The following is a 23433-nucleotide window of genomic DNA, read 5'->3' on the forward strand; positions in this document are numbered from 1 at the left end:
ATTGTGATATTATGACTTTTTTTTCAGTGCTACCAGTATATAATTGGTAAAAGGCTTCATTGGGATGTGAGTAGACCTTGTAAAATGAATAGGTGAACTTTGCCCAGAGAGAAAAAGTAGAACAAGTAATCCAGGAAGCAGGTAGAACTGAAATTAAAGTCCACACACTTGTGGAGGGGGTGCTAGATTGTAGAATGACTTAAAAGCTCAAGTGACAGCTGAATTTTATTCTTCAAGCAATGAGAGACCAAAGTAAAGAGGGGGAGGGAGGATGATCTAGTGCATCAGGGACATTACTCTTCAGAGTTGTACAAGCCTACTGTGGATAGCCTAGCTAACTCAGGAATCCAGGCATGAAATGATAAATAAAGGTTCCAACTAAGTTGTCATAAGATACAGCTTGTGCAATATTTGCCTCTATAACCTGTTAAATATCATTCTTCTCAGTGCCAACAGTGTTCATGGAAACTTTAAAGCCACCTGGAGGAAAGAATTTCAATGATAAGACTCTGCATTCAAAAAAGAATAATATACTGTCTAGAGCATCAAGAAACCTCTCAGGGCTACTCTCTGTGGTCATTTATATCCATGTCAGGGGAGTCCTGTGAAAACTGAGTAACTACTTACCCTGCAGCATTGCCCTTCACTTAGCATTGTATTAATCAAGAAAGTGGCTGCATACTATCAAGCAGATAAAGATTTTGGAGCTTAGAAATGTTGAATGAGTTGCTTAAAGTCACTGATCCATCAAGGCCTAGGACTCACAGTACTTTAACCTCAGTGCTCTAGTGCCCTTTTGATTAATAGCAAAGTTATGCATTGATACAAACATAGAATTTCAAGATAAAAAAAATTAGTAAAGTTAGAGAACTCACTGATCAGAGTAGAACTTTTTCTAATTTGCTCAACTAAAACTTAGGCAAATCCACAGAATAAAATGGGAAAATTAAAAAAAAAATCTGTCTCTTTTTTTCCAAAAAAGATAGCCCATAGCTATTCCATGGACATATTTGAAAGTCTGGGTTTGAAATTTAAAAGAAGAAATTTAAATCTGATAAAGATACCTACTACTTCAATAGTTCATAGTCTGTCATCTTGAAGAAGCAAAGTAAAACCAGAAGTAAGAAGAAATAATTTTTAATTAGTTGTTATCTATCTATCTATTCATTTATTTATTTGGTTACTGAATTTCCTGATATGAAGGCTCTAGCAAAAATGTCAGGCTAAATTTATCCCTTATCTGTAGGTTTGGGAAATGTAAAGTTAACATACAACTTTACTTTTTGAAATTGTCACCCTTAGGAATAAATTCCTAAATTCGTAATTCTAAATTTTCAGTCCAAATGCCAATGTTATAAAACTCATTCCAGGGATATAGAAAAAAGTAAGCTAAGCTTGTAAGAAAGATACCACTAATCTAGAAATTGTGGGCACAACCTCTAGATTATTATTATAATAATGTAGAACACTCCAGGCTCTGTCTTCCCTGTTGGGCTGACAGAACAAGGGCAATCCAGTCTCTTAGAAGGACATTGGATCCTTTAGATATTTTATCTGAGTTTACCAAGTACAATGAGGAAATTAAGTAGGAATACTAAATAATATTTAATTTAGAAAAAAAATAGGACACATTAAAAGACATCAACAAGGAACAGAGTAATCTCACAGATAATTGGGGTAGGTATATTCTATCAAAACCCCATAGTCAAGAGGCCTTTTGTACATATAACAGGTTCAACAGAATGGAGACTCAGCTCATGAGCCAAAGAGACCTCAGAAAAGGTTTTTTTATTAGGTCTCTTTTTTGGGGGGAGGTAAGCATATTTGGGAGATGATCCTGTGGCTCAATTGCAGCTGTTTGACAAGGTTGTTCAGAAGCCATTGTGACCTGGCAACTCAGAGACCCTGGAACATGTTAAAGCTGCCTGAGAAATGAAAAACAAAATCTTCCATCTCTGTTTATAATCCCCAAGGACAGTAATTGGTGAAATAAATACCCTCACTCCACTCGCTCCATCACAGACTCCCAAGAATGGATGGGTCAAGGCTCAGAGATGGGATAAAATAACACATGGGCTTAGACATTTTTATTGTGTGTGTTGGTTTTCAACTAAATACATATACACATGATTTTTGCTTTCTGACAAGGTTCTGTAAAAATGGCTTCTGAACCTAACCATCCCTGTTTTTTACACTATAATAACAATCTTCATCTTCAAGTAAACACAGAATTGTCTTTGAGAAAGGAAAACTCTGTGTTTTTCCTTGCTGTGGGCAAGTCAAATAGATTTTAGAGGGCCGTGACAGTTACTTGAGAGTTTTCACTTCTGTGGCTTGTTCTTTTGAAACAAAGGAAGGATTATAGCTATAGACTGAGGGGTTTTCATTGGATTAAGTAGATGGCCAAGGCTGGCTCTGCTATAAGAAAGGCATACAGAATTGAGAGAAAAGGTTCTCTTTTGACTGTGTAAAGGGCTTAGTCCTGGAGTCCTGAGAAATTTGAGCTTATAGTCTCAAATTGAAAAAAAAAAATATTTTCTTTAAATGTAACTTTTAAAATTCATTTTTCCATAACAAATATTAAAATCAGAGTCTGATATATTTTAGTACCAATTCAAAGAGATGATTAAAATCAAAGAGAAAAGCACACTTTCATTTATTTTGACACTGAGTATTAATAGAAGAATAAGTATTTGCAGATCAGTCATTTTATCTACCTCATATAGTAATTTTTTTTTCATTTTAGTTCTGTCAATCTTGCTTACCAGTCACAAAAATGAGTGTATAATTACATTGGAATTTTGCATAGAATTTAAAACAATTGCATAATACAATTTTGGTTTTAGTATTCTATTAAAGTCCTCAATTTTCATCCATGTATTTGGAAATATTCATAGGCTAGGCTTTATCAGTCAACTTTTTACTTGATAGAGATAAGAGAATGGGGCCACCAACTTCCCACCCTATATGTTAATATATGTTTCTTTGAATACAAATTCTTCCCCAACCTTTCTTCCCTTTAAGTCATCATTGTCTCTGATGATACCATTCCTAGGCCATGCAATGGGTCCCTGTTCCCTGTCTTCCCACATACAGTCCATGCAACACACAGTTGGGACTACAATGCAAATTTGATCCTTTCACTCTCTTCATAAGAAAAATGCAAACCCAGGGACAAAGACACACACTGCAGGAGGGGAGACTGCAACAAAAGCAAAGCAAAGCATTTTAGCCATTCACAGACTTGTAGGCATTTGAGAAATAATATTCATTTAATTAAAATCAACTGACACAACTCCAAAAATGTAAAATTCAGCCAAAAAAATTAAGGTGATGTTAAACCTGTAAAGCTCTTCAGCTCATTTCTATGACCTCATAGGATGAGAATCTGTAGGGTGCTCATGTAATGGGATATCTGGACTCTATGTTAGGAAGAATCTTTCTTTTCTGTGGGTGGAGGGCCAAGCAGGGCACTTGAGCCCCTTCCTAGTTTGGACGATTCCCTCTCCTGGGTTGCCTACCAGCTTTAACTTCACCAAGAGTTATAACAGTTTCCCCAAATCATCCTTCTATTTAACACTTCAAAGATCTTCTACATGTTTTCTTTTTTCCCTCTGTAGAGAATTTCCTTACTTTCTGTCTTTGCCTAAAAAAAATGATGAATTCTTCAGAAGCTGGCTCAAGCATCATTACCTCATCTCCTCAAATTCCTTCTTCTGGGTTACCATTTACCTTCACTTCATGCTTCAATATACTTAATGTACTCTGCTTACTTGTTTTCATGACTTTGTTCTGTACTAGACATGATAAGTACTAAAGGATGGACATGAATGCTTTTTCTATTTTGGTATTTTCTTGCAGATTCCCCAGCACAAAATTGGTACACCACTAAATGGAAATTCAGGAAAAATTATTATTATCCACATCTTCTTTATAGCTGTGACTGTTCCATGTTAGTATGTCCCATGACTGTCCCACAATCCATCCCACAGCTGATTATCATTTGTCTTTTTAATTTTGTATTCAACAGCTCATTCCAGGGGAAGATCAAGGCCAGTGCTCTGCATCTTGACTCCAGATCTTAAAAATCCTGTAGCCCTCACTCTTAGGAAAAGCATAGGAGGAGACATTGCTATTGCAATTCAAAACAAAATCCTTCCACAAATGTAACTCAATTTTAGGTGCCCTGGAGTACTGGTGTTTGAAAATATGCAATGGCAATGAAATAGAGAATCAAATTCTGTAGGCAAAAAGCCATAGAACCAATATCCCCAAAATGAACCATTAGTGTCTTCTTTTATCACCAACTGCACATCTTGGGAACATATTTTAAAAATCTGATCTTGTTTTAAAGTATTTTCCAGTGTCTACATTACAGCCAGTTCTTCTTATATTATTTGTTATTGCAGCCTGTCATTGTGATCAGTTTTTTCCACTACTTAACTGAATGTAGTATCATTTCTACTTTTCTACTGCTTGATAGTACTGAGAAATGTAAACTGTAAAACTCCAATCAAGAAATGTTAATAGGGGGTGACCATATCCTTTTACAGTGCTTAAAACTTAAGCTGTAATAATAAAATGTTGGCTTTTATTTCCTGAAATAATCTGATGAAGAACTTGTAGGAAATGAAAGTAAAATCCAACTGGATTACTGGATACTCCTTGAAGAATCTAGTAATGTGCTCATTGGAAGAAATACTCATGTGTATTCAACCAGCTAGCAGGATTGAAGAGAGGGAAGAATGGATTCCTGGTGGTTTAGACACAAACACTAGAACAAAACCTTGTCAGCTACATAATGGTCAGACTAAGCAAGTAGAGAAAATTAATCCTTGACAAGATTGGTCTATGCTTAAAGACAAAGAGGACACTATCATATCCTAGTAATGACAACCACAGGAAAAGTTAAAGCTATCTGGTGCAGTGATTAGTTAGTGACATGCACAGTAAAGTATTCTAAATCTAGCACTCAAAACCATGGATAATTACCACATTTTTGAGAATTTGAAAGAGTAAGGTGAAATCTCTTTTTAGTGTTTGACTCAAGAGTTCCCACAGAGGTGTTACAGAATTCTACAAGGTTGCTGAAAGGGGTAGACTTTCAATATGTCTAGTTAATAGTAGCAGAAAAAGTTTAAGGGAACATGTCACATTAGTGTGTTTGTATTAGTCAAGGTTCTAGCAAATACACAAAAATCACCCTGTTCGCGAAAGTTAGCCTTTTACCCATGTGTAACAAATATTCAAGATGCAGAGTATGTCTTGCACTCCTCCCACCCTCAGGAATGCTTCTGCATTAGCTCTATTATTCTGTATCTCCTACAATTATACTTTAAAATTATCTTTCTCTTTGTTTTAGGTATTTCATTTTATTTTGTCTATTAGCTCAAAAATAAGTCCTCTTTTTTCTACAGAATCCATCCTCTGCAGCTTTTCTGAATATTTTTTTTTTCTGGCAACAGATTCTCCTTGAGACACATATACACTATCTCCAGACAAACGTGCTGGTGTGCAAGTGAACACATATACTTTCGGTCACACTCAACTCACACTCGTACTTAATGTTGTGTTTACCATTCTATGGGTGCATTGATCACATAATTCCATCTGTGGACACCAAGTTAGGAATTCTTGCTTGGCTTGTTTGTGTTGTTCTGGTACTAAGACAAAGTTATTAAGTAGAAGTCTGCCTCTGGTTCATCTTGCTCCTTTTCAGGGAACACTTACAAAGTGCCAGTGAGATGCGAGATTTAACTTTAGAGTATAAAGACACAGTCTGCTGCGATTCTTTTGTTCCACCTAATTTCAATGTCTTAGAACTCCTCTGTACTTCTTTTCATTTTGACCCAAATGATCTTTAGTGGTAACATTTTAAACATTTTATATAAGTGGCAATATTATTTTTTAAAAATCACAGGGTTTGAATTTATTGCTGAGCAAATTCCTTACCATAAAATCCTTACAAAGTAATGATCAAGAGATAGAAATACAGATCATATCTGCATATTTATGTATTAAAATATCATAGTGCATCTCATAACTATGTACCATAAAATTACTAACTACCCTGATTTGAAATTTATGCATCAAATTATCAAAGAGTACCCCCTCCAATTAGTAGAGTTAAAATAATTCTTTTAAAAAGACCCTTACTGTTAGTAATGGTTTTTAGTGGCTTTGAAGACTGTAGCAGGGTTACCTGGCAAAAACAATTCTTCTTGAAGTTTTGCTCTGGCCTTCCGGGAAAAACATCTTTTCTTCAGCCAATCAGCTTCAAATTCACTGCAATGCTCATTCGGCCATGTGATATTCACCTTGTAATAGAAAGAAAATATCACCTAAGTTTACATTATACTTCCAAATAATTGTGTCCTCTCTGATTGCATCATTTCTCAATGCTATTTAAGGTATTCAGGGAATGTAGTTATCACTTGCAAGTGAATGCAATACATCTGAGGATGAGTCCACCAAAATAGTTGTGCAAGAAGTAGAATTTGGCTTGACCCAAAGTCCTTTTTCTACAGTCTCTAAACTTGTGATCCCCAAATATTCTGTGAAGATTGAAGTTAGATAGTAATTATGATTCCCGGCAAGGGTATTAGAAAGAGTAATGATAATGAGACAGAAATAATATTACTAATAAAAGTGAGAACACCTGGTCCTCAGGTTGAGACAAAGATAAAAGAATGGAAAAAGGATGCCCTTTCTGCTTAAATCTTCCCTTCTGATAAGAATTCTGATAAATTTGGTTATGTCTCATTTTGTTTTAAGAGCTATTCTTTCAGGGCAAAATTTTATACAACTACTAACTAATAAAAAATACAATGATAAATTTAAAAAAAATCATCAGTACTATTTTTTTTGAGTGTCCACTGTATGTTGAGCAGTATGTTAAACTATTCTTTTTTTAGCCATTTTATCTCATTGAGTCCTGACAGCATTACTACGAACAAATTTTATTAGAATCCCTAGTTTACAAATGAATAAACTGAGGCTCAGAACCACTGACATAGTTGTGTCTTCAATGCCATTCATGGAAAGAATAATGAGCAAAAATGCAGATTTTATTAAAAATGGTAGAAGTAATAATAATAGCTTATACTTTCATTTACTGAGTATGATTAATTTGCATTGAGCACTACAATTAACATGATTCTATAGTTGGAATATACATTTAAACATAAAAACAAGTTATTTGACTTATTTTAGACTAGCCCCTTTATTTATTTGGAAGAGAAGGAAATGATTCTTTACAGTTATTACCTTTTTGTCAAACTCCAGGTCTTTAATACCAATGTTGACATCAAGGGTTTCCAGGAGAAGTTTCCATGCTTTTGCAGAATCCAGGTAGCAATGGGAACACTGGCAGTTGTCTTGCAGCCATACAACTGGGTAGAGAGACTCTGTCCCATCATTCCAGAGGATTTGCATCAATTAATTCCCATCTACTGCTTCTGCCTTTTGGATGGCACAATTCATGTTTCTGGCGTTTGAGGGTAAATCCTGTTAGTGAGCTGCTGTTAAACCAGAGTTAAAAGGAATAGTCAGATGGAGTGGATCTAAACTTGACCTCTGTGAATGTGCACAGTTCAAGTGGACTCTGGCCTCTGCTAGTCACCTAGCTGCATGAGATTTGACTTACCAATTCTGGGGACTTTGTTCTGATGGAGCATTTCAGATGCTATAAACAGAAACACAGTGGCTAAAAGTAAATAAGATAAAAAGAATTCCTTGTTTTTCTCACAGAAATTTAAGATAATAAATTCAGAACCAATGACATACATACTTTTATGTTTGAAAAAGGCTGTGAAATTTGTTTTTAAGAGAAAAAATGCTCCACAAATTGGTAGTATAACAATCGTGCCTTTGCTATTTTAACTGACGCTCAATTGTATAAGGCCTTTGAAAAAAGATATTTTCATAATACTTCACTAGGAAACTTATTTTAATGAAGGGAATATTAATGTAATTTAATTTAAGGCATACTATAAGTTAGAACATAATGTTATCTCTGCTCTCCCTCTCTCTCTCTCTCTCTCTCTCTCTCTCTCTCTCTCTCTCTATATATATATATATATATATATATATATATATATATATATATATATATATATATATTTGGTACCATGAATTGGAACCCAGAGGCACTCAACCACTGAGCCACATACCCTGCCCATTTTATTTTTCTATTTTGAGACACAATATTTGCTAAGTTGCTGAGGCTGGCTTTGAACTTGTGATTCTCGCCTTGGTCTCCTGAGCTGCATGTCCACCCCACATGGTTTATTATTTACTCTTTTTCTCATGTAGTACATTGGCTCAATGAAATATTTTCAACAACTTTAAGGTATGCAAGGAATTTGTTTGTTTGTTTTTCTCTGAAACTTTCAGCTTTGGTATAAATCAATAGTGTGCTTTGATATTTTGGTTAGCTTATTCTGAACATTTATGGATTATTTTTATGTACCTTCATCTTAACTGAGAATACATGACTTTTTAAAAATTAAGACATCCGCTAAATTTGTAGATATGCATATCTATGGGAAAGAAAATCTAGTGCAAGTGAGCCACTGTAGTGTTATAGACTTAGCACCTCAGTGTTGATCCTGATTCCATTAATGACTTTATACTTAATATCAAAAAACATGACAGTGCCCTAAATTTCACTTTCTTCATTTTTATTTTCCAGAACTCATAAATAAGGATTAGAGTTTATATTGAAAAAATATAATTTACATGAAAGACAAACGTCTCAATCTCCCAGGTAATTATCAGTTAGTCATTAATAGAAGGTGATGTGAATAATAAAAATGAAAACTCCATTGCCTTTGAGATACATGTGTTTCTCTCTCTCTCTCTCTCTCTCTCTCTCTCTCTCTCTCTCTCTCTCACACACACACACACACACACATACACATGATGGAGATTTGTAAAATTCCTTCCATTTACAGCAATTAGGTTGTTCAACACCAATAAGATAAAACTGATCCTTGTTTTTCATGAACTTCTGGCAAAGATTTTATATAACATTAAAAATAACTTTAAAAACACACAATATTAAAATAAAGCAACTTTAGTTGACTGCTACACATGTTCCTTCCACATCATTAGCTCTAATGTTTTAGTCAGGTAATGGAAGAACGTCAAGACAAGGAAGATTGTTTTCTTTATTTAACTCACTACAGCTATAATACAATTCACTGGGTCTTGGGTATATTTCTACATGGGAATTCCTGTTTGTTTGTTTTTTTAATTTGTATAATGACATGACAGAACTACTACTTAAAATCATTAAAATTATAATTTAGTTAAACTCTGAAAATTTAGTTCATGAGTTTAAGTAAGGGGTTTTAGGCAAGTCCTAAAATTAATTTCTCTGTGAAATGGGTAGGCAATTTGTTTTTTTTCTGATAAGAAGAGGGGCAGTTTGGAATATTTTCTCACATATACAGTTTCAAAGAACAGTGATGATTTCAATAGAAATTCTGGGATAATATAATCAAATCCTTAAATAACATGTCATAGATAAGGAAAAAAATAGAAATACAAGATTTCTGTTTTTTAAAATATATGTAAGGAGTTGCTAAATACTATTTGTAAAAGGAAAGATAGTACCTTTTTTTTAATTTGCAGGGTACATACAGTTTCTGTTGCATGTTCTTATTTTTTTAAACCCTATAAGAATGTAATAAATATTGTGAGCTCACGGAGTGCACAAAAGCAGCCTGTAGACCACATCTGGCCCATATATTGTAGTTTCCCTGTCCTTGATCAAATTATTCAATTCATGTTTTCAGCATAGTGGGATATAACCATGCCTGGATGCATGTTTTCTCTTTTTCCTCCTCATATATAAAATTAAACTTACCATTAAATACACAATAAATATCTCCTTTGTGACACTGCACTAGAGGGTACAAATTTGAGCATGAAGTTCTAATGATAAGGGACATTGAGATGGTTATGAAAGTAAACAAAAAATAATACTGGAGGAAAATGGTGTTGATACCTGAGAAGCTCCAGGACACCCCAGTATAGAAGATGACTACTTGAGTAATTCTTAAAGTTATAGAAGCATAAGAGGGTAAATAGCTATATTTCCAGTTTTTTCTCTAGCTAAGATGTATATGTATGATGTAATTTTGGCCAAATTGATGAAATATGTTTGGAAGTTTCTGGGCAGGAAAACATTTTAAAAAAAGGTAGACTTGGCTTCCACATGCTATTTTCCCCTACTTACTTCCATTCCTTTCTTTCTGGATATGAATGTGGAAATGGTACTGGGAACAGGGCTGTCATTTTGCTATCAAGAGGCATCAAAAAAATATACAAATCTACAAAGAAGTCAGGGTTATCCATGTTTCTGTGAAATCACATTACTAGGAATAGATGGTCACATCTAGATCTCTTTTAACATGAGAAAAACAAATTCATTACTCATTTAAATCTAATTTTGCCAGCTCTGTATCAAAAGAGCAATAACTGCAATCTATTAAAGATAACAAGAAATACAACACAGAAGGCAATTGTTCATATGGACACCGAGCAGTGGATATCTTTGCTACACCTGTATGTATACCAAGTTTTCTTTTTTATTTCAAGGTTTTCCAGTTTTGCAAGTTTTTCAAGCAGACAGGGAAAATTCAGGTTTCACAACAAATAATTATTAACATAGATGATGGCAAGCCCACAGACAAAATAGAAAGAACTAAAAAAGTTATATGCATGTATGCTAGTTTGTGTGTCTCATATCCTTTTGGTCTTTAACCTAATCTATTTAAGTTGTTGGATTATTCATTTACTAAAATTAGTTGATAAAAACCAAAGGCTAAAGATACCTAAAAGTAACAATGCACATAAAACAAACACATATGGCTTGAAAGTTTATTATCTTTATGATAATCTTATTTGTAAGAAAATACTTCAAAAAATACATCTCACTTATTGGTTCTAACACAGTGTTTGTAAACAACATAAGATGCATTCATCCCATAATAATAGTGCTTCTGTTATTGAAACTGTTTTAATGTGCCCTCTTCATCTTCTTTCTTATCTAAGATAAATAAGTACAGCTTTTCTTTTTTTCAAGAGATGTGACATTTAGATTCTACACTTTCCAGAAAGCTCTCTCGTAGTTACCTTCCAGTTTACAAATTTTGTTTAAAATATGAGGTTCCAAATTTTAAAGGATACCATTAATAATTTGTAGAATGCAATATTTATGGAATGGAAAGAATGTAATATTTTCATTATAAAGACCAAAAAATTAGTATTCTGTTTGAAGGAAAAGTAAAAACAAAACAAAACAAAAAAATCAACAGGTATTTATTTATTTTTTCTAAACTTGATAGTTTGGCAGAATAGTGGTAACTGCTTATGGCATCGTATGAAAGAGAAATTGACTTGGTGGTCAAACAAAAACATTTGTTTAAAGACTTACCCACGTGGAACTAGTTGTCAGGGATACCCCAGTGAAACCCTGCAAGAGGCTGGCCCTCATGGATCCCTTCAGGTACTTAATCAGTAATCATACACTCAAACTTATCCCAGTCTTGTGAAACCATTTTCCAGGCCCACCTGGCTAGTCACCCAAGGACAGCCAGCCAGAAGACTTCAGCAGCAAGGCGACCTGTCCAGTGGCTTAGTTGTCCCACCTAGACTCTCTGAATGGACCTGTTAGCAAAGGACTTCTCTTGCTAAATCCAGTCTTCAAAAACTGGAAGAGGTACTGACTTAATACATGGACACAAAAACAAGGGCACAAGGATTCTGAATAATAAAGACAATATGACCCAGAACAACAACAACAAAAAAAGCACCAGGTATTGACTCTAAAGAAATTGAAATTCATGAACTTCCTGAAAAAGAATTCAAATTAATCCAGTTAGTTCAAATTAGGCAGCTTTGAGAGAATACATAGAGATAATTAAATTGTATCAGGAAAATGTGTACAAAATTAGACATCTGATGAAGGCATGTGAAGCATAAAAAAGAAGCAAACGAATTCTGAAGATGAAGAGCAATGACTGAACGAAAGACTTCACAGAGAGTTTCAGGTCATTTGAAATACACAATCAGAAAAAGGTGGGAAAAAAGAATGAAAAGGGATGAAAAAACCTTATGTGGATGATGTAATACCATCAAGAGAAACAACACAAACATTAAGAAAATTCAAAAGGAGCAAAGAGAAAGAATAAGATAGAAAGTTTACTTAAAGAAATAATGACAGAAAATAATGGAGAAGGAAATAAATTTCTAGATCTATATAGCCCAAAGAATCTTAACTAGATAAAGTATTGAAGAAATTTGGACCAATATACATTATAATAAAATTGTCACAAAATCAAAGTCAAAAAGAATTTTGAAAGGAGCAAGGGGAAAACAGCTTCTTACATACAAGGAAACTTCTATATAGACATCAGATTTTTCAGTAGAAGCCTTGCAGACTGGGGTGATATACTCAAAGTATTGATGGAAACTGCTAAACAAGATTATTTTATCTGAAAAGTTGTGTTTCAGAAATGAAAGAGAGATTAAAAAAAACATTCCCAAACAAGCAAAAGCTGTAGGGGTTTATTAGCACTAAAAATTCTAAAGGAAGTTCTTAAAATTCAAGCAAAAGGATATGAACAACATGAAAATTCATAAGAAATATTTAAGATATAGTCTAATTTGGAATACTCTAAAACAATTATGATTATGCATGAATCACTTTTAACTATAATATGAAAGATAAAGGTATTAAAATTAGTATATTTTAGTAATTTTAATGAACACACAATATAAAAGTATAATTCGTGATATCAAAAACATGAAATATGCAGAGTTGGAGCTAGAAACCCCAGTGACTTGGGAGGCTGAGGCAGGAGGATAGAAAGTTTGAGGCCAGCTTCAACAATTTGGCAAGACTCTCAGCAACTTAGTAAGACTCTGTCCTAAAATTAAAATAAATAATTAAACACAAAGACTGGGGATGTATCTCTTGGGTTCAATTCACAGTATTGTGAAAAAATTCAGGGCTGGGGATGTGTTTTTTAAAGCTATAGTGAGTTACTTGTAGGCAAAATACATTTGAGTCTCATCTTTTTTCCCCATTTGGTTAACTTATGTGTTTTCATTGCATAATTATCGATAGGTCAAAAATTTACTATTATCATTTTATTAATTTTCTTTCTGTTGTATAGTTCCTTGATTGATTCTTCTTGTCTTGCTGACATCTTTTCCTATTTCATATTTGTTTTTGTAGTGATATGCTTTAATTTCCATTTATCATTACTAAATCAGTACAGGCTTTTTTGTGGGTATACAATAGTTATCATGATACTTATACAAAACATTTTGTAGTTACAGTAGCTTTTTTTAAACAATTTTAATATGATTTTATTTGTAGAAATCAAATCAACACAGCACTTTTCTGAAACATTTATTGACATTAATTTTTAATAATTTAGAAAAAACTCACATTCTTTCAAACTCCAAATTTCCAAGTGGGAAAGAATAAGACTATTTTGATAATAAAGCCCCTTTTCATCTCTAAAAGAAGAATTATGAAATGTCCACTGAAAAAAAAATCAGGATTTAAATGAACTTAATCAGGAGTTCTGGCGTGAAACTACTACACACATTAATTCACATAACCTCCTATCTTGAAAACTAATCAACTGAGCAGGTAGACATAACTTTCATCCTTTCTTTCTTCCTGACAAGACCCGTCCTCAGACTGAGTCCCCTCCACCCCTCTGCACAGTATTCCTCCTGCTTCAAACACTTCCTTTCTTAGTCATCTTTTCCTGCAACTACTCCTATTAAAATACTAAAATAGGGCCCCTGTTCTTGGAAAACACCGGTCGGTGTGAGAAATTGCTTGATTTTGTTTGCTTAGGTTTTTACTGTCTCTTCAAAAAGAGGATCTAAATTCTTGGAAAGAAAGGATCCTGCCTACTGGTTTTCCCAGCACTTGTTCTTTCTTGGGATACAGTAGCCCTCTTTAGATACTTACTGAGTACACGGATTGCAAGGGGCACAAATAACGACTAAAATGTATCACTTCTACGAAAAAAAAGGGTGAGGAGACAGAAGAAACCGCCTGGAGCCAGCGCAGGACGGCCTGCCTCCACCGTCCAAAGCGCCAGGGACCAGCGGTCACCGAAGGCTCCCCGCCACCGGCCCAGCCCCTCGGGTCTCTCCCAGGACACACGCACCACCGTTCCCATTTCGCAGGCGAGTAGCGTGGAGCACTGGGCCAGGCAGTCGGCCCTGGCCGCGGAGGGGGTCGTCGCGATGACCACTGGCGAGTGCCTCTCTGGGAGCCAGGCGCTGAAAAAGAACCGCCGCCAATAGGTGGTTGGAGAAGCAGGAGGGAACAGCTCAGCCCCGCCCCGGGAGCGGCGAGGCGCGCGGCAGCTTCCCAACCCTGGCCCCCAGCCTCCAAGCCCCGCGGCTCTCCAGCGGCCCCCAGTCCCCCGCCCACCGGCATCGATCTTACCGACCCCCGCCCGCCGCGATCCGCCCAGGCCGGGGCTGACAGGGTGCAAAGTCCGCAGTCCTCCCCTCCCGCGCTACTCCAGGAGAACACTCCCGAATAGATCACCGAGGCGCTACCCATTCACCTCGCTTTGAGTCTTCCCTTACAGTAGCTTTAAGAACATATATTGGCTGGAAATAAATTAATGTAAAAAGACCAACCAAAAGAAAATAATTGTGGTTACTTGCACCAGAAGAAATGGACTCAAAGTAAAAAACTGTAACAGGCAATAAATCAATAAATCAATTTATCAAGAAGGTTAACATATATATAATGTTATGTGGGAGACATATGGAAGGTTGAATACTAAAGAATAAAAAAAAATTGAACAGATTACTAATGTGTGTGAAATTGAATCAATAATCAAAATCCTTCAACCACAAAAAAACCAGTATCTAATGGCTTCATTGGTGATTTTAAAAAAACATTTAAAGAATAATTGACACAATTCTTCTCAAACACTTCCATAAAAAATAAAAGAAGATGGAACACTTCTAAACTCATTTTATATAGCCAGTATTACCCTTAAACCAAAACTAGGCAAGGGCTTTAAAAGATTAGAAAATTATAGGCCAATGTAGATGAACATAGATGTAAAATTCCTCAATAAAATGCTAGAAAAATTAATTTAGTGCTTAAAAAGATCAAATACCAAGATTAAGTGTGATTTTTCCTGGTATAAAAGGATTATTCAATATAAGTAAATAAATAAATGTGATAAACTGCATTGATTGAATGAAGGAAAAATATCATAACCATGACAATAAATGCAGAAAAAGTCTTTGACAAAATTCAACATCCTTTCATAATAACCCTCTCAAGAAAAGAGGTACAGAAGGAATGTCCCTTAACATAATGAAGGCTATGTATGGCATGCCCACAACTAGCATCACACTAAATGATAAAAAGTAAAAAAAAAAAAAAATTCTCTAATAACAGGAACAAGACAAGAGTGCCCACTCTGACCATTTCTATTCAACATGATATTGGAATTCTAGGCAGAGAAATTAGGCAATAAGAAGGAAAAAAATCATAAAATCTGAAAGGAAGGGATAAAATTGACTCTGTTCATTGATGACATGATATTATAACAGGGCACCCTAAAGACTACAGGAAAACTTTTAGAAGTAACAAGCAAATGTACCAAGGTTTCAGGATACTATCAACATTCAAATACCACATTATTTCTGTACAATAATAATGAATGTTCTAAAAAGGTAATAAGAGCATATGCAATTTACCATATCATCAATAAAACACATAGAATGCAGTATAACTAAAGAAATGACAGATCTACACACTGAAAACTCTAAGAAAATAATTCAATAAATTGAAGAAGTAATTGAAAATTGAAAATACCTTAGATTCATAACTAATTGAAATACCTTAGATTCATGAATTTGAAGAATGAATATTGCAATTTCTATCAAAATGCCAAATACATTTTTTCAAAGGAACAGAAAAAGGAATCCAAATTTGTATAAAACCATAAAAGTCCCAAATAGCTAAAGTAATCATAACAAAGAAAAGTTAAGTTGGAGGCACCGAGTAACTCAAAGTCCACTACAGTACTATGGTAATCAAAATAACATAGCACTAGTATATTAAAAAAAACACATAAACCAATGGAATGGAACAGTTAAGATCAGATATAAATCCATGTATCTAAGGTTAATTGGTCTTTGACAAAGTTTCCAAAAATACTCAATGAAGAAAAGACAGTGTCTTCAATAAATGGTGATGCCATACTGTATATCTCTGTTCAGAGAATGAATTTGGACCCTTCTCTCACACCCTAAATAAAAATCATCTCAAAATGGAATAATGATTTAAAATAATAGACCCAAATGAAAACTACTGGAATAAAATATAAGGAGAAAGCTCATGATATGGGGACAATGATATTTTGATATGGGCAGAAAAGCACAGTAAATAAAAAGCAAGAATAGACAAATGAGATTACCTCAAGCTAAAAATCTTCTGTACAGCTGAGAAAACAATCAACAGAGAAAACAGATGATCAACAGAAAGGGAGAAAATATTTGCAAAAAATATATCTAATAATAAGTTATAACCGAAATACATTAGGAACTCAAATAATTTACTAGGAAGAATATAAATTACCCCATTAAAAACTGGAAAAGGGACATGAATAGACATTTCTCCAAAGGGGATTTACCAATGGCCCAGAATGGCCCAGAAGGTCTGTGAAAAATGCTTAATCAAGTTTTATCAGAGATTGGGCACAATGGTTCTTACCTGTAGTCCCAAGTGACTCAAGATGCTGAGACAGGAGGATTATAAGTTTGAGGCCATTCTCAGCAACTTAGTGAGACCCTCAGCAACTTAGCAAATGTCGCCTCAAAAAGTAAAAAATAAAAAGGACTGGGGATGAAGCAACATGACAAAGTACTCATATGTTCAATCCCCAGTGTATATATATATATATATGTGTGTGTGTGTGTGTGTGTGTGTGTGTGTGTGTGTGTACACCTTATTGTGGTTTGGGTTTGTATTTCTATGATATATATGCATATATTTCTATGATATGTATGTAAGTACATATATATTATAGAAATATAAACCCAAACCAAAATAAGATACAATCTCACAACTATTAAAATGGCTGGGATACAAAGACAAAAAATAAGTGTTGTTGAAGCTATAGAGAATGGGGAAGTGTTGCACACTGTTAGAGGGAATGCAAAGTGGTACAGTTATTATGGAAAACAGGAATAGGATTCCTCAAAAAATTACAAATAGAACTACCATATGATCAATCAATCTCACTATTGGCTACCTATCCAAAAGAGAAAAAACCAGTATGTTGAAGAGATAGCTGAAGTATCATGTTAACAATAGTATTATTCACAGTAGTCAAGGTATGGAATCAACCAAAGGATCCACATGTGTATGTGTATATGTATATATGTAATGGACTTTTATCTAGTCATTTAAAAGAAGGTACTTTTGTCATTTGTAACACCATGGATGAAGGATGTTATGCTAAGTGAACTAAAAAGGCACAGAGAGACAAGTACTGTATGATCTAACTTATGTGTGGAATCTAAAATTTTTAACTTATAGAAACAGAGAGTAGAATGGTGGTTTGCAGGGCCTGGGTGTTGGGGAAAGGAGAAGATGTTGGTCAAAGGGCAAAGAGTTTCAGTTATGCAGGATGAATAAATTTTGGAGCTCTAATATAGTATAGTTAATATAATTAATACTATATTAGGTGCTGGAAATTTAATAAGAGTGTAGATTCCAAGTGTTCTTACTACATACACAGGCATGCACAGGCATATTATGTGAGGTGATAGACATTAATTATTTTGATTATGGTAATTATTTCACAATGTTTACATAATCAAAATATCACATTGGGTACAATAAATGTATAAATATTTATTTGTAAATTATAACAACAAAACTTAGAAAAAAATAAAAATAATAATATGAGTTTTAATTACCTAGACACTAGGGTTACAATAGTAGTAATTGAATTAAAAGCAGCAGTGGTTATAGTAGTAGAATTAATAGTTTGCATTTACCAAATGCTTTCTTTATGCCACTCAATGTTCTAAATGCTTTATATAGAAACTCACTGACTCTTCACATCAACCCCAAGAAAAATTGAATGCAATTACCCAAGAAACAGAAATAGAAATAGGCTAGGAAATAACATACAGATGATAGTAAAATCCATCTTGAGTTATCTTAACATTAAGACAATTTAAAAATGTCATTTATTTTTATCACTCATGTTCCAAGTGTATATATTCTAAACTCCATTTGCTTCAATAACATGCTTATTAATAGATTTGAAAGTTTTCTCGCTTGAAAGAATTTTTATGCAACTTGAAATATGAAACACTGATACTTAATGGGTGCACCGTTTAAAGGAGGTATTTTCCACCATGATGAACAACATTCCTGTATTATAGATGTCACTGTGCCCATGTCACATCTGTTGAAGTGATCCCAGCTGTAGCAGTTTGCAACCGCAAACACTAATCACATTCCCAATTGTTATGACCTTTATATGCCTTTCTTTTTCTGTCTAGGCCATTTGAAGTGGAGAGGGAAAAGCACATTTCAGTCACTGGGGAAACCTGAGACTCTTGCTCCAAACCATCTGATCAAAAAAGAGGTGGAGACATCAGGATCTTCCTAATGTGAGGCTGCCTGAGGCACATGTGGTATGTGGAAGAACTAGAAAAACTAGGGTGCTGATCAAGTTAAATTATTTAGGTATCTATGCAGGAACTTGGCAGGTCATTTCTATTCTTCATGATCTCTTTCTTAGCCTTATGACAAATGTGAATGGTAATCCAAACAAAAACATGGTAAAATGGGAGAAATAATTTCCTTCTTGAACTTTCTTGGTTTATTTAAAGCCTTATTGGAGCAAATATAATCAAAAATCAAAAGGGAAAAAAATCAAGTGTCATCAGTATTTAAAAGCAAATTCTTTCAGAAAATTTATATATGAGGATGAGTTGATGTCTATTTTTAAACTGAACCCACCTGAATTGAGTCCAGTTGAAGCATCATGACAAGGTTTCATACTTTATTATTTTGCTGCTTCTTTTAGTAATTTCATTCATAAAATATCAGTTTGGTTTTTGTGGGAAGGAGTAGTTTTGCCTGTCTTGTATAAAGCTCTGGGGTTTGGGCAGTGTCCTATCTGATGGGATAATTGCTTTTTTTTTTTTAATTTCATAGCATCAATTGGGGTATGAGTGTGTGTTTTTTCCTTCCTTATCAACCACCATATTTTTCCTCTTCAGAGTTATAGACTTTATCTCAAACTTCTGTTTGGCACAACTAAATTGTTTCTGAGATTATTCTGCTTCAGTGATGGGTGTGATTTTGTGGGGGTTTTTTGTTTGTTTTCTTTTTCAAAATTTTATAAAGTTAATTTGTCACCCCATCTCTCCAGCATTGTTTGAAAACTTAAAAAAGAAGCTCTGGAAATTGCCTTATGCATTGATCTTAGTAAGAAAAGTAATTTGGAACCAGAACTCTTACAGCCAGAAAGAAACAATCTGTAATATTACTAGGTTCAGTGCCCTCATCAGATACACAGGGCAAATAGAAGCTCAGAGATTTTGGATGTGATTAGTCTAAGCCTACCTTCTGGTTAGTGGGAGAAGTGTCTAGGTAATTAAAACTCAAAACTAGTTTTACCAGCTCCCTATTCACACATAAAGTCAACATTTTCTAGTATTAATAAAAGAGAGTGCAGAAGTTTTGCAAATGTTAATTTTAACCAATTTTAAACATAATCTTTGGAGGGGAAAGCTAACTAATGAAAACTGCTACCCAATACCATTAAGTTTAGAGATTTTAATTTTGTTTTTTTCAATTTATTTTATTTTTATCAGTATTTCTTTTATTGATGTATGAGGCTTAAACCTGTGTTGGAACAAGCAAGCCCCATAATAGCACCATAGTTAGACTCTAGCCTGCTTTTCTAAGCCATCATTTTACAACTTTTTTTTTGAGAAAGAGAGAGAGAGAGAGAGAGAGAGAGAGAGAGAGAGAAAGAGAGAGAGAGAGAGAGAGTTTTTAATATTTGTTTTTCAGTTTTTGGTGGACACAACATCTTTGTGGTGCTGAGAATCGAACCCGGCCCATACTCATGCCAGACGAGTGCTCTTAAGTGCGCTTAAGCAACATCCCCAGTGCTTAAGCAACATCCCCAGCCAATCATTTTACAACTTATTAAGCAAACAAGGAATCACATGTCTTTCATCCACCTGATGTTATCTTTTTATAAACAATGCTAATAAGTCCCACGTGGAACAGCTGAAAATCTTTCAGTAAAAGCTTTAAAGATGATCTCATTCACTCAGTTTAAATTTTACCAGTTAAATCAGGTCAAATGTAAGAAACTCAAATGATTAGTTGCCTAATCAGAGCCCATTATTTTTAAGTCACTACCTACTCCCCCCAACCCTAAAAACAACCTCTCAAAACTCCACTTAGACTCAATTATTGAAAACCCATACATAACCAAGTGAAAAGATTAATTTTCACTCCACAACTTCTCAATCCCAGGTTTAAAAAAAAAACCTATCTAAGGAATACTTACCAATACCAGATTGGAAAATTAAAGCCTGCATAGTTATAAATCAGATTTGTCCCCACTAAAACCAGATTGCATACAATTACAAACTGGTTCTGTATATACTCTAGAACTGACCTAGAGAAAGTTTAGAATAGAAAAGCTGTAAGAAGAAATAGATTCCTAACTACAGAAGTTACAATTTTCAAAATTAAATTCAAGACTTTTCTCCCTTTATGTTCACAGAAATATTTTCTCTGTAAAAATATACACATTTTACAGACAAATACATTTACAAGCTCTTTCTGTCCTAAAAATGAGAATATTCCACATTTGTAACTAAATGAGCCTTAAGTCAAGTATTCATGGCTATTACTATGCTAATGAGACTCATTCAAATCAAGCCAAAGTAGAACAGGCATAAAAGTCCTGAACACTTGGGTCTTCTATTCAAGAAAATATACCCCGGGAAGCTAATCACAGAGGAAAAGCTTCCCTTCACTGGTGCACAGTAATGAGGCTTCTAGTCATTGCTCAATTACTTGTAGCTTAAATTATTCTTTACAGATCACTGGCATCGTTAGTGCTTCTCTTTTTACACTATGGGAAATTAATGAATTTGGTGGGCATATTTAATGAATTTTATGACTAGCCTGGCTACTGACCACTCTTCTGGTTCTAGACAAGGAAATTAAGTTTTTCCACTAAATCTAACAGTCCTCCTCTGTGGCCTCCCAGTTTGCTTGGTGCTGAAAGTGAACTTTGCTTCTTTCATACAGTGAACTCTTCAAGGGGGACTACTTTTCCCATGTATTTATTCTTGTTAGACATAATCCTCTTGCCACTTGCTTCCTGGCTAGGTTGCTAGAGTGACACTCTTGGAGGTTACAGCCTGGGCAGCTTGAAGTCCAACTTCATAAATACATTTGATTTCACAGAAGTTTTGGTGGCTGGAGTTGGTCAACAGTCAACTATTGCACTTACAAGGCTATCTTATTAGATACAACAAAAGCTGCTCTCCTGGCGGGGTGGCGCCGCTGCGGGCCCCCAGCCCGGCGCCCCCGCAGTAGAAGTTGAGTCCCATGATCTCCATCCTCTTAAAACAGAACATCACATGCCACCGCCACAGTTTCAAGTCCATGCCAGACTACGGAGACCTGGACTGCTCACTCAAAGGAGGTGGAAGTAAGGAGTCAACAATTTATTTTTAACTAGATGTGATAAGTGGCTGAGATACATAATACTATGTGAATATATTCTCACGTAGATAATAAATTCTGGAGAGCTATTAGCATTCTCTTGAGAAGTTTCACCATTTTGCCTATCGTCTCATTTTAAGCAACAAATTTTATGCAAAAACTTTCTCCATAAATTACAAAATGGGAGACACTAGTTTCACTCCAGGGGAATTACAGTGTTTAGACTAGAATTCTAATTATGAAGGCATTTGTTCATTGATGTAATAAAGAGTAGTGGAAGATTTTTCAATTCTTTGAACCAGACCACATATATATTAATCTTGATAAATCTGATGTTTTTAATCAATCATTGAACTCATAGAAGCAGATGGTAGAATGGTGGATGCCAGAGGCTGGAGATTGGGGTGAGGAGCTAGGGAGATGTTGATCAAAGGTACAAAGCTTCATTTACATAGGATAAATAAGTTCAGGAGACCTATTATAGAGATGACTATAAACTAATAATAATGTATAATGGAAAATTTCTAAGAGAATAGATCTTAAATATTGTCATAAGAAAAAATTGATAACTGTGTGAGGTAATGTGTACATTAATTAGCTTGATTTAACCATTTCACAATGTATTCATATAGCAAAACAATACATTGTATTCTGCAAATATATGCAATAATTATTTTTAAAATATACCTTAAAATAAATAAATAAGCTTCCTTAAAAAAAAAAAAACCCTTTATTTATTTTTATGTTGTTCTGAGGCTTGAACCCAGCACCTTGCACATGCTAGGTCAGCGCTCTACGCCTGAGCCACAACCCCAGCCCTGAAATAAGTCTCCTTAAGACTGAAGAACATGAAATGAGGCATTTTCTGAGGGCTCTTCCCTGTTTGTGGTGTAGCCCTTTACAGTCTTCTGCTTTCTTTCACACATGGCTTTCAGTGCACCATCCTGAGTAGCAATTAGTGCTAACATTGTAGATTACAGGTGGAGGAAATGAGCCCATAGTGTCTCAAGAAGTTTACAAGATACCAACACATGTACAGGGTAGCATTCGTTTTGGAGCCAATGTGCTTACACTCTGCCCTTGTGTTTCTAATTCTCTGATAAATAATGAAAGTGCTTCTGTTATGCATGGTGACAGGACCCTGATCAAGGAACATGATCAGGCCAGAATTTTCAAAAGATTCATCTGGATAGATGAAAGGAGCACTTTCAATGAGTGGTAAGCTGCCCTGAGGCCATCCAATAACAAGTATTTTATGATAAGTAAATATTAGCATATAACATAACTCTTTTATATTATTGTAAATAATATAAATTATTGCTAACTAAAAGTAACAACCAAATTCTAAATTTTAAGCCATTCAGTCTTGAAGAACTTAGTAAGCTCTGAGAGCTTAGGCAAGCCATTTTTCTACCAATTAATCTGTTCTTTATATGGTTCTTGACTAAATGAGGCAGTTCACGTGAAAGCATATTACACGGTTCTTTGAACTTTGTATATAACCAATAAATGTTGCTGAATGAATAATAGACATTCAATAATTTTTAATTTCTTTTTATTATCCATATTTAGTTTTTAGTTTCTTTTAATTATCCAAATCTGAGTATTTTTACTTTAGGCTATTCTTAGATGTTTGT

The 23433-nt window shown here is 34.6% G+C and overlaps 1 pseudogene; it reads right to left on the minus strand.

The window, feature by feature from the left end:
• The window catches only part of LOC143389076 (gamma-butyrobetaine dioxygenase-like), a 43502-nt pseudogene extending 36020 nt beyond the window's left edge, over positions 1-7482 (minus strand).
• Positions 7483-23433: the final 15951 nt, after the last annotated feature.

Source organism: Callospermophilus lateralis, unplaced genomic scaffold, assembly GCF_048772815.1.
Source record: "Callospermophilus lateralis isolate mCalLat2 unplaced genomic scaffold, mCalLat2.hap1 Scaffold_43, whole genome shotgun sequence".
Taxonomy (NCBI): domain Eukaryota; kingdom Metazoa; phylum Chordata; class Mammalia; order Rodentia; family Sciuridae; genus Callospermophilus; species Callospermophilus lateralis.